The sequence below is a fragment of the Panthera onca genome, chromosome A2 (assembly GCF_046562875.1).
Source record: "Panthera onca isolate mPanOnc1 chromosome A2, mPanOnc1 haplotype 2, whole genome shotgun sequence".
Classification (NCBI taxonomy): Eukaryota; Metazoa; Chordata; class Mammalia; order Carnivora; family Felidae; genus Panthera; species Panthera onca.
This window is the reverse complement of record NC_138340.1, coordinates 43,963,967-43,977,190: the sequence shown is the minus strand read 5'-3', so window position 1 is coordinate 43,977,190 and position 13,224 is coordinate 43,963,967. Positions and strand designations below refer to the sequence as shown.

Genomic DNA, 13,224 nt, shown 5'->3' with positions numbered 1-13,224 from the left:
TCATCATTGCAAAGCATCTGTTTGGTTACTGTAAGGTGAATGAAAGAGACATGATGTTTATGAATGAGCAAAATGGCATTAGACCTTTCAGGATTGGGATCAAGAGGGTAAGAAAAAAACAAGGTAAAAAATGTCATTTTTAAGTGTACTGTCATGATCTAGGTTGAACTATCAACATTTTAGCCCTGGTGTCATTGGCATCAAAAGCTATCTGACACATAATGAGGACAGTTGGGATTGACCTATGGAGGAGGAAATGGAATATATACCAGAGGCAAATCAGGGCTTCCACTTAACTTGGCAAACAGCCTATTTCTCAAATTACCCATACTGCTTCCCAAGGAGACCCTGAATACTAATGATAGAAGTTAGATTTAGGAATCTCACCAGCCTAAGGACAAGTACTTAGCCCAGGTCACCAGAATTACATCTCTATGAATCCAAAGGGCAGATACTCACCCTTAAACTTTTTTTCAGTTTAAATTAAGGGACCTTCTTTCTAACTAACGGAGCTGTCAAAAAAATGTGCAGGCTACTCTATGATATGATAGCGTGATAACCACTCTATGTGTGGTTACTATGTTTAAAAAATTGCATGACCACTGTTACTGACGAGTTTCATGATATTTAGATGATCTCTGATGGGCCCTTCTACCTGTTTAATTCTAGTCACTGACTCATTCTTTCATTCATACAATCCAGTAACAAAACTTGATTCCCTGATTTTCATACAAAATGACCTTTTATTTTTTTTATTTTTTATTTAAAAAATTTTTTTTTAACGTTTATTCATTTTTGAGACAGAGAGAGACAGAGCATGAACGGGGGAGGGGCAGAGAGAGAGGGAGACACAGAATCGGAAGCAGGCTCCAGGCTCCGAGCCATCAGCCCAGAGCCTGACGCGGGGCTCGAACTCACGGACTGTGAGATCATGACCTGAGCTGAAGTCGGAGGCTTAACCGAATCAGCCACCCAGGCGCCCCAGACCTTTTCTTTTTTATTATGTCTTTAAGTTAACAGGATATTGTGAAAATCTGAAAGAATCAAGGAAGTGAAATATATCTAAGTGTTCGGTTTCATTTATTTTGAGAGAGAGAGAGGGGGCGAGAGAGAACGCACAAGTGGAGGAGCCAGAGAGAGGCATAGAGAGACAGACAGACAGAATTTTAAACAGACTCCATGCTCAGTGCAGAGCCCAACACAAAGCCCAACATGGAGCGTGACATGAGGCTCCATCTCACAACCCTTTGATCATGACCTCAGCTGAAATCAAGAGTCAGAAGCTTAACCCAGTGAGCCACCAAGGCACCCCAGTTTCATTTTTCAATGTATAGAATCTTAGAACCACCAATCTATTCATTCACTTGATCTGCAAAAAAATAATTGTTTACTAATTCTTGGGTTTCATATAGATAATAAATCATGCTGATTAGTAGTATTTTACAGATTGTATTCATAGCTTGTTCCCTCACCTTGTACAAGGCCCTTTTCAAATGTCCTCATATTGGAAAAGCCTTCTTTGGCCTCCCTACGAAAAATGGCATTCTCACTCAATCACTCTCTACTCTAGTCCTACTTTATGTTTATTGACAAAATTTATCACCTTATGATACTGTTGTTTATTTTCTGTCCTTCTCCACTAGATTGTAAATTCCCTGAAAATAAGGATTTGATTGTTTTGTTCACTCTTATCTTCCTATTGCTATGATAATATATGGCACATAGGTGATGCTCAAAAACATATGTTAAATGAATGAGTAAATAATTGGATGAATGAATAAGTGAATGTAACTGCCTGAATTAATAAATTACTTTGCATAACACGAGTGAGTTTTGATTGCAAGATACATAAAATAGTCAACATAAAATAAAGCTATTGTTTTACTTTACATTTCAATGCTGATTTACACTAATACAAGTAAGCTGAAAATGACTAAAGGAATAATTTTTTTTTAAGAATTTTAACCACCCCCCGACCATTAGAATTCCATATTCTGTCCTGCCTTAGAAAAGCAAATGAGACTAACTTGAAACACAAACATTCAAAAACTGTGTCTAAATTTCCAGGTGTTTCAGTCAAATTTAAAGTTCCAGCTCAAGTCACATAAGACCCAGATCAAATTTAATGAGAGAGACTTTTGAAAGTAATTTTTACAATGGTTAATTCTCAAAGGCATTCCATTACTCTGTATCAATTCATGCTACATGACTGCTGGAGAGGATAGAGATTCTAAGGAAAAGACATTGTTTTGATGCTTTGTTATGCATTGGGGATTCTGTAATATATCAAAATGTGTGAGCCTATTGACATTTTAAAATTACTGTGATCTATATAATATTTTCCTGACTGTTGGCCCATCATGATTTACAGTTTCCTATGATCATTTTAGTGCTGAATACTAATTTTCAAAAATAAATAATGTTTTCCATATACATGAAAATATTTTTCCTAGTTATGATCTATTCAGTTGTTTATTTTAGGTACTGCACTATGAAAACTAAATATGGCCAGTGGAGTTTTCTAATTATCTTTTATATCAAATTCAACAATGCAGCTTACTTAGAACATGGCAAATACATATTACTGTGAATAAAGAAAACTAAAATTCCCTATGTACATCAGCAAATTGCACGAATACAGGAATGAATTCCTAAACAATTTTAGAAGAGATTTTGTGATTAGGTGCTAGAAAATGAAATATAAATCAGTAGGTCTCAAAATACTGTATTTCATCTTTTACATTTTTTAATGTTTATTTATTTTGAGAGAGAGGGAGAGACAGATTGTAAGCGGGGGAGGGGCAGAGAGAGAGGGAGACACAGAATCTGAAGCAGGCTCCAGGCTCTGTCTGAGCTATCAGCACAGAGCCCTAGGCAGGGCTCAAATTCACAAACTGCGAGATCATGACCTGAGCTAAAGTCAGATGCTTAACTGACTGAGCCACCCAGGTGTCCCTGTCTTTCATTTTTTAAAGTGGCAATGTAGCTCAACCTTTTGCCTCATACAAGAAAAATATTATTTTTCTAATTAAGTTCAAGTTTGAAAACTAATGTTTGCAAGTAGAAATAATATTTTGGTAGTTCTTGTTTTCTTATTATGAAAGAAGGGCAGCATTGTACAGAAGCAGCACTGGGTGACAAGGAATTTTGGATTGAAAGCATATGTCAGCCAATATTTATCTGTGCAATCCTGAGTTAGCTTTTAAAAAAAAATTAATGTTTATTAGTTTTGAGAGAGAGAGAGAGACAAAGAGAGAGCAAATAGGAAAGGGGCAGAGAGAGGGAGACACAGAATCGAAAGCAGGCTCCAGGCTCTGAGCTCTCAGCACAGAGCCCGATGCGGGGCTTGGACTCACAGACCACCAGATCATGACCTAAGGTGTAGTCAGCTGCCCAATTGACTGAGCCACCCAGGCGACCCTTGACTCGGATATTATTAACAGAACTACACTTGTTTCTACCTAGGTCTGAAATGCTATGTAAATATCAATTCATAGCATCAATTATTGCACTTAGAAAAATATAATGCAGAATTTCTGTCCCTGATGCCTCTAGTCACTAGAATGATGCAGGAAATTAGAAGAGTCAACTTTAACAAAATAGCAGAAAGTTGAACCAATACATGAAGTTAATGTTAGAGCTTCAAGGATCGTGGAGATCATTATATCTGACCTCATCATTTTAGATTTGAGGAAACTGTTCTGAAGAGGTAAAGTGGCAGAAATCCATACCATTGGTAATAAGACAACATGAATTAACAGATAAAAAAACAATACTTCAACAAATTTCTCAATACTTCTTTTTCTTTTCTTTTTTCTCCTTCTTCCCTCACTTACTCTTTCTCTTCTTTTTTTTAATATTTCCTTTCTGTAGCTGATAGTTAGATAACTTTTTGCTTCTCCATTTTTACTAATAAACACACACAGTGGTAAATTCAGAAATCTAGAGAATCAAGAAAAAGTTTTCCATAATATTATCATTCAAAAATTTCCATCATTTTCTGTAATGGGCCTGTTTCATTATTGATAATTAGGACCATCCTTTATTAGTCATCGAATGGAAATTTCAAAATGCAAAAGAAAAAATTGCAAAGGAAAGTCATAATGGTGAGAACATTCAAGCCTTGCTTCTCTGACTGTAGGAAAACTTTCATCTGTATAGCATTCTGAGACTCTTTAGGCAAAGACCAAGCCTGCTTTTACATTGCTATTCCATTAGCTGACAATTGGCTGGTGGTATTTGTGTAGCATTTATCTTTGGGATTTTCCACTTCATATCAGTTGGTTTGAGCAACTAGACATATGGAAGAAGTAAAGGCTGTCAACTCTTCAGTTTCCTTAAAACTGCTACGTAAAATATGCCAGTGTCCGTGAGTTTAGACAAGGCTGAAGTGGAATATTTAAGGCATCTTATTGGTCACTGAATCAACAAAACTACTTTGCTTTTTTTGTTTTTTAAAAATTATTTTTAGGGATGGGGAGAGATCCTATTAGGGATAGAGCTATAATTTATTTGTTTAGTACTACATAGATACCACCTATATGGCATTGTTTGGAGACTCCATTCAATTCCAAGTAAACTCTTATGTCAAATGCAATTTTGAAGACATGCTAATATTAATAAAGATCTATTTCTTCCATAAATAACAATAGATAGGAAACGAGCAATTGGATAGGGCTGTGCGCATTCAGATAAGCTCCTCATTAAAACAAAATTTACCAATGGTAGTGTTGTCAGTTAAGATACCATGACACATACACAATGAAATCATATATAATTTAAACTGTTCTCACTTTACAAAATAGACAATTGAACAACTGTAATTGATTCATGTAGTGCAATTTTCATTCCATTAGTTGGAATATATATCGAAAATTGGGGCTGTCAATCAGAGAAAATGAAGCCATGTTTTATATTTCATAATATTAATTGGAGGAGGAAAAATCATTCTTTGTATTTAAATTCAACAGGGCTATGGACATTTTAGGTAATGTAACAGTAAATATACATGTTCCTTCTAGTCATATAATTAGTTTCAGCACCTTGGTAAATATATGAAAATAGGTTAGTATAAAGCCCTGTGAAATAATTAGACCGGTTTTCATTTCATTTGAATTCACTTTATTGATTGTATTGCTATCTAACATTGTCATTTTACTGACTCCTGTATTTACTTTTGTATTTTGGAGGACTCTGCTTTTATTCAGAGTCTATAAAACTATCCTGACATACTAACTCAACATGGTCATCTCATACCTCTGAGGATCAGTGGACTGAAAGATTTTTGTAATGAAATCTGAGACAACACACACACACACACACACACACACACACACACACACACAGATGTAAATATTCATGTTACTGAATTCAAAGGTAAGAGTTTTGCATATTAACTTTCTCTAAAGCATACTCTTTCCCAGGTATTTTTAATTCTTGAATTATTTATGATGTTTGACATATTTTCTGTGTATTTAACTCCAGATTCTTCCAATAGCCAGTTTTGAGCATCATTTCACATATACCCTAAATATACCAGGTGGTAAGTGACATATTTATGTTTTAAAAATCAACTAGCATAAGTCCAGATTAATTTTAAAAGAGCAATGGATAAGCACAAGTTTGGTGGAGGTGTCAAGCCTAACTTATCATATAATGAGTCTTAATTATGATAAAATCCGTCTCATTTCCTCACGGTCATGGCATTTTTAAATTTTTCTTTGTTATTCTTACTAAGATAAAAATAATGTGGAATTTTTCACCATAGTGTGGTGAGACATGTAATAACCCTCGAAGAGCACACAGATTGAGAGCCATGTATGTAAATTTAAGTTTCAGACTTGATATACACTTGCTCTATGCACTAAATCTCTGAGCTTTAGAATCGTCAGCAGAAAAATGAGAAGATTCATTCTATTTGTGTTTCTTCACAAGGAAGCATGATAAAAATTGCAAATCCTTGTGAACTTAATGACTTCAGTAGGACAGTGTTGATCATACTGGGGACAGATACAAGACTTGAACATACCTGAGCATTTCGCATTTCACTCCATACAAGTGGTACCTGCAGCCCTTACTCGTGTAGCTGCAGTTCCTTTAGGTCCCAGAGAATCTCAGAGATGAGCAGATGACTCTGTATTTCAGAATTAAAGTAGGATGAGAAACTGTTTTTATTATGCCTAGAACAAACGATAGGAGAACAAATCATCGAAATGTGATCTCTACACTCACCTCAGAATAATAAAATTTAGTAAGATTTTTCTCAGCTACGTAATCTGCTATGGCCTTCTCAGTCTCTTGACTTGTCCATTTACCACAACTCAAGCCACTAGTCAAGAAAGGCAAAGGACAATCTTCCTATATCTCTCTTCCCTAGTCCTTGTCTCTGTTTAGAATTTATTTCTACTAGCCAATCAATCATCTGTTCACCTGTTCTCAGTTTACTCATTCATGCGGTCTATTGATTCATTCCTAAAATGGTTGTTGAGTTCATGGTATGCGGCATACAATCTGCTGAATACCAGGGATACAATGACAAGGTAAGGGAGAAAGCCTTTGCCTGGAAATATTATGATCCAGAGATCAATCAAATAATCACAAAAATATTTCATTATAATTGTGTTAACTGCATCAGTGGGGAAATATAAAATGTTAATACTTTTGATGACAGGGGCCTCAAACTGGATATATGTTTGGAAGGAAGGTGGGGGAAGTGGCAGAACCATCAGAATAGGCTGAACATGTAAAAAATTAGTTAACTACAATACAAAATGTTACATCCTTCCTTAGATATAGGTCTTTATACATAAAGTTAAGTGGAAAATTTTGACATTAGGAGATTATGTGGATTATCTGGGTAGACCCTAATGACCAGTTTCTCTTATAAGAGAAATAGGGAGGTTTGAGAGAGACCTAAGAGGAAAGGACACAGAAGATGTAGAAACAAAGTGACCATAGAGGCAGAGACTGGAGTAAGGCTGAAGGCCAGGCCAGTGACTGGTAGCTGGAAGAGGCAAAAATCAAAACCTCCGCAAGAGGTCACCGAGGAAGCAGGCATGGTCCTGCTAACACCTGGGCTTAAGACTTGTAGTATCCTGACACATGAGGCAGTATCTTTCTACTATTCTAAGCTACCAATTTTGTGACCATTCTGGCAGCCACAGGAAACATCCAGGATGCAACCTCCTCTCCTAATATCACAGTTTAAAATTTTTACATCCATAAAGGATAGTATTTTTTGCCAAGTCAGAAGTTGTAGTCACAGAATTCAAACTTAAAATAGTCATGAAAACTTCAGAAATGAATGTGTGTGTGTGTATAAAATCTGTAGCTAGGTAGATGTAAATAGGTATTCTAAATATAGCATATACACAGACAATACCCTTCAGGGAATGAGAGATAATTAGCCAAATGCTATGGGGCTGAAGGGCTGCCTCCTTTGCAGGTTTGAGTCTGAAGGGAGCGTTCGGATACCTTTTGTGACAAGAACTACAGTGTGCAAGGGGCTGCCTTGAATACGATTTGTAGACAAAATAGGTAGCTGTGTCACGGGGGAGGAGGGGGGAAGAAACTTACTAGAAAAAATCATGTCATTATTTGCATATGCTACAGATCTTTTCAAAAACAATTGTGGGGTGATTAGCAGAATAAAACACCATACACATCTTTGATGTTCTCTGGAATCTAAGAGTCTTGATTCTCTATCATTTAAGATTTAAGTTAGGGAAACATGCACAGCATTTGAGAAAATAGGAGTGAGCATTTTGGGACACAACGTAGACCAGTGGTTTGCAAACCACATTATGTAAAGAAAAGCCCTGAGGTTTCATTTGCTGGGGGGGGGTGGGGGGGGTGGGCGTGGGGAGAGGATGGGTTAGGTATGAGAGTCAATGAGCAGAGCAGCCCACAGACTCTCTCTTGCTGCTGTATTTCACAGCACGTCTACAGTTTTGTTTTACATATACTGGCTTTTGTTTTATATTTCTTTTGTGCCATAGGACTACATCTCCATACTACATTCGAAAAAAAAAAAAAAGCTAGTCTAGATATATTTACTTGGCTCTAAGTGCTCATCTGTGAAAGCAAAAACTGAATGGTGTGGAGCTGAGCCATCTTTCCAATTCTTAGTTTTAAATCATTGTGAAATGAGTAGAGTTCAAACCATATGTTTTCCTTTATGAAATAAGTAGTAGAGGGAAACATTTTTTTACAACGATTAGTTTGTTTCTCTGCTTCCTGTCAACATTGAAGAGAACGATTGTTAAAGACACTATAATTTCTCCTAAAGATGTTCCTGATTTTGAAGGAGTGTTGTTTAACTTTCTGAATGTTACAAAAGGTTTTGAAATCAGGTGGTATTAACTTTTGACCTCAAAAGTTGAGGCTAGCCCTATCAGAAAACAAAGACTTGGTTTACTTACTATCATTGGTAGATCAATGTGGACACTTTGATACCTCTCTTTCCCCCCCAAGTAAAAATTCCATTCTTCCTCTTCTAGACAAATTCTCACTCCTCCTGTACTTCAGGGTAATCAGGGAGCCACATTCAGATTCACAAAGTGGATTTTTAGTTTTTGACATCTTAATTGTTTGAAAGTTCATCAGACAATGACCTCATTTTCATGTGAGCCTGAAGACATTTCCTGCCCAGGCCCTGCCCTGTGAAATTTCCTACATATAGCTGCATTTCCTGATCAAATTAAAATTTTTCTTAGCTGTATCATTCCTATTGTTGCATATTAAATAATGCTTGCTAGTTCAAAGTAGATGTCCTCTCCACCTTCACTGCTTTCATAGTAGTATGGGTTCAGATTAAAAAAAAAAAAATCTACCTAGGTCTTCCCACATAATGCTATTTCAGTATTTCAATTGATAGTGTAATCCATACACCAGACTCTGTGGCAGTTTCTGACCTAGACTATATCAACGTATTAATCAATCAACATGTAGAGACATTCAAAGTAAATCCCCCCTTGACAGTCACAAAGTTAAGAGAGAAGGCCAGAGGAAGGAAGCAGCACTTTAGATAACACAAATCAAATGGGTTTAGAAAAAACAAACAAACAAACAAACAAAAAACACCTTTAAAGGTCAGTAGGAAAGGAATGTTACATGACAGTTCTCTGGTTTGGTCAACATTTTGAAAAGCTACATTTCCTCCTGTGCCAAACTTAGCATAATGTGCCTAGGTACTGTACATTGAAAATATAATAAATTGGAAAAGGAACCACCATTTGCACTGTTTTTTAATGAAATTGCATGGTATTGTTCTAGAATGTTGCCTGTTCACTTGTTAATTTTGTATAATACTTGGGATTATAAATAATTTAGCAAGAAAACAGAGACATAAATTTGCCATTTGAAGATGTCAGACTGTAAACAATAGCAACTTAAAAAGAAAAATATAAAGACTTATTTGCTTATTCCTACTTCATCATGTTAAAGGAACTTCAGCTGACCTACACTAGGGCAACTCTGTTAGGGAAAACTTTAATGAGAAAGAGTGAAACCGCTTTTAATGATCAAGAGTAAACAGAGATCAGCATGGAGGTTACTGAGAAGCCTGTTTTTCTTACTTAACTAAACAGAAAAATCTTTTACTGACAAGGATGAAAAATTGAAGGTTCAATTTGTTTGCAATTTTCCACAAAGGAACACTGAGTAATCAAAGAAACAATGATGACTGACTGAAACTTCGGAATGGCGATTATGGGGTTATGCTCATTAAAATATTTTTAAACTTTTTTTTAACTTCAGATACTCTGAAATTCATGAGAAACCATAACCATCATCTCTGCAATATTGGTTTCTTCCTATTATTTTGAAAAATTATCATCTTTTCATCCATCCTCCTCATCTACACACAAGCAGGCACTATAAAGTATTTAATACATGACCTGAGACCTAGGAGATTCCTTACCAAAAAAAACAAAAAAAAAACAAAAAAAAACAAAACAAAAAAAAAACCAAAAACCAAACAACAACAACAACAACAACATAGTATAGTTGAATATAGTTTTTCTCACACAGATTTAATCACATGGAGAACACTGACCTAGCCTTTTAATATTTTTTCTCCATTAAACCTTGTTTTTTTTTTTTAAATTTATTCTTTTAGCTGTGTATAACTCTCATTCACTATTTCTACTGAATTATATTCCACTAAACAACCCACTGTGTTTATTTTATGTATCACCTTCGTGGGACATCTAAGGTGCTTTCAATTCTCTGCTTGTGTAAAACAATGCTGAAAAGAACACTGTAATGGCCACCATATGGTTCTATGCATGAGTTTTCCTCCGGGCAGTCAGGTTGTGGGGTGGGGAGTAAAACCAGCAGTGATATTAGATTAATGCACATTCAATTTCATTATATCTGAAGGATTGCTTTCCAGAAAGTCTGTGCCCGTTTACATATCACCAGCAGAATCCCAAATGGTTCCATTTTTCACTCATCACCAGTTGAAATTCTCTCACTTTCTCATTGTTGTCAATGTGATGGCATAAAATTATATCACATGATAGTTTCAATAATCTTTTTTTTCTAATTACTAAATACATGGAATCTCTCTTCATAACCACTTTTTTATCAAATTACATTTTTATTTTTTTCTTAAAATTTTTTTAATGTTTATGTATTTTTGAGAGACAGAGTGCAAGTGGGAGCAGGGCAGATAGAGAGGGAGACAGAGAATCTGGAGCAGGCTCTGAGCTGTCAGCATAAAGCCCGACCCAACACGGGGCTCAACCTCACGAATGGTGAGATCATGACCTGAGCTGAAGTGGATGCTTAACCGACTGAGCCACACAGGCATCCCTTTATTCTTTTGTGTTGTTGTTATCAAGTTTAACAACTTTTTTTGGTATTGTTGATTTGAAGGCATGTATTCCAAAAAGTAATACCTTATTTTATTTTAGATATTAAAATTATATTCTTCCAGACTCTTAATTTGTCTGTGACATCCTATGTAGAAAAGAAATCCATAATTTTGACCTGATCTAATCCATAAACATCTCACTTTGCTGTTTATTCTTTTTTGCATTCTTCAGGTTATCAGTCCTATTTACTTATTTGAGCAACCATCTGATTTATAAAAATATCCAACAACATTTAAAATGATACAAAATATCAAATTCAAAACAACATCACAAAGTGAGTGTATTTAACCATACTCAGCTTGTAACAGAGCAAATGAGTAAGTGGAATAATTCATGCTGTAGCATATGGCTATATGAACTGGCAAGAGAGAAAGTTGGTAAAGGTAGAGGAACTCTATCTTTTAAGAGTTACAACTGAGGAGAGCACCTGGGTGGCTCAGTTGGTTAAGAGTCTGACTCTTGATTTTGGCTCAGGTCATGATCTTGTGGTTGTGAGATGGAGCCTCGTGGTGGGTTCTGTACTCAGAGCACAGAGCCTGCTTGGGATTCTCTCTCTTCTCTCTCTGCCCCTCCCCTGCTTTTGCTTTCTCTCTCTCTCTGTCTCTCTCTGTCTCTCTCAAAAATAAATAAATAAATTTAAAAAAGAGGGGCTCCATAATCACCTAGCATCCTCTCAATATTGTACCTAAGGTTAGAAATATACATGATGGGAACTCCAGGAATATTCCAGACCCTTCAAGGTCCTGGTCCTGTATGTTTGTATGTGTATGTGTATGTGTATGTGTATATATATGTATGTATGTGTATGTGTGTGTATATATATATATATATATATACACATACACTGTGTATGTGTATGTGTGTATATATATATATATATATATACACACATACACATACATTTTGGCACAATATAACACTTGAGCTGAGTTACTCTGTAGTAAGCAGTCATCTGCCTAGGTTCCCTTGAGTGTGCATGGTAATTGTTCAAATTGGATCCTAGGCAATCCTTATAGCCACTTGATATTTCTGCCCCAATTTCTCAATTTTGGCCATTACACAGTCAGTTATACAAGGGATACAGACGGTCCGATCAGTGACTGTACTAAGTCAAGTTTGGCTTTAATGGAAAGGTTGATAAAGTTGGTGTCAACCAGGATGAGGTAAGGTGGGCCTAGCTGTGTGCTATATGGGAAAAATTAACAGGAAGGATGTTAGGGGACTTCTCTTTCCTTGAGTGTACTAGGATCTTTCTTTTCTTTCTTTGTAGGTTTTAATCTATCCTTCTCTTTAAGCATCTGATCTCAGAGACTAAGCATATGCTTCATTGTCATATACTTTCCTGGTTTCTTTTGCTTCCCCATGTTCATGCTGCACACTTGTCTCTTAGTCCTTACTCTTTAAACAACTTTTTCATTTGGCTTCCAGTACTTGACTTCCTTTCCATTCATTTTAACCATGTCTCTGGCTAATCTTCAGACTCCTTTTATTCATCTTCTTCAGTCTACCTCTCAACATTCCTCACAGCTCCATTTGCTATCTCTACTCATTGCACAGGAAATTGCATCCAGTTTCAGCTAGTATTAATACCTACATGCAATATGTAAGTTTTGTGTTTGATTGACTAACTAGTGACTCTAGCCTAGTCACATGGATACATAAAACCACCAGATGCACGGAGTATATTTCAAATCAAACTCTTACTTCCTTTGTCTTCCTCACCCCAAGTCATCTCCTCACATAGTTTATGCCATTTGAGTTTATGTCAATTCTATTTCGCCAGCTCCTTCCATCAGAAACTGTAGAGTGCTGTCAATCATTGTGTTTTCTTACACTTTGCAAAACTTGTTAGCACTACCTTCAATATATCCATAATATGAGCAATTCCTACTAGCACTAAAGAAATGTGGTTTAAGCCTCAATCAACCTATTCCCAGGTTGATGGTAACAACCTCTCAAATAGGTCTCTGTGCCTTTAAGCTTTGGTGTGCAACGGTGTCTTGTCTGTGCAGCAGGCCACATCCAGATCCTGCCAAGGGAAATCATGTCACTGCTCTCTTCAAAATGCCTAGTGACTTCCTATTACAGGGAAAAAAGTGAAAGCAAGATAATTCATTTTTGTTTAATGAATTAATTGTCTTTTATTTTCTATGATTTAAAAAAAATACTTATTTTGAGAAACAGAGTGTGAGAACGGCGAGGGAGGGGCAGAGAGGGAGGGAGAGAAAATACCAAGCAGGCTCTGCATTGTCAGCACAGAATCCAATGCGGGACTTGATCCCATGAACTATGGAATCATGACCTGAGCCGAGATCAAGGTCATATGCTTAACTGACTAAACCATCCA

The 13,224-nt window shown here is 36.2% G+C and overlaps 1 pseudogene; it reads right to left on the bottom strand.

Moving 5' to 3' along the window:
- Positions 1-11,513: 11,513 nt before the first annotated feature.
- On the bottom strand, positions 11,514-12,241 carry LOC132676513 (rRNA-processing protein FCF1 homolog; annotated as a pseudogene).
- Between the last annotated feature and the right edge of the window lie 983 nt (positions 12,242-13,224).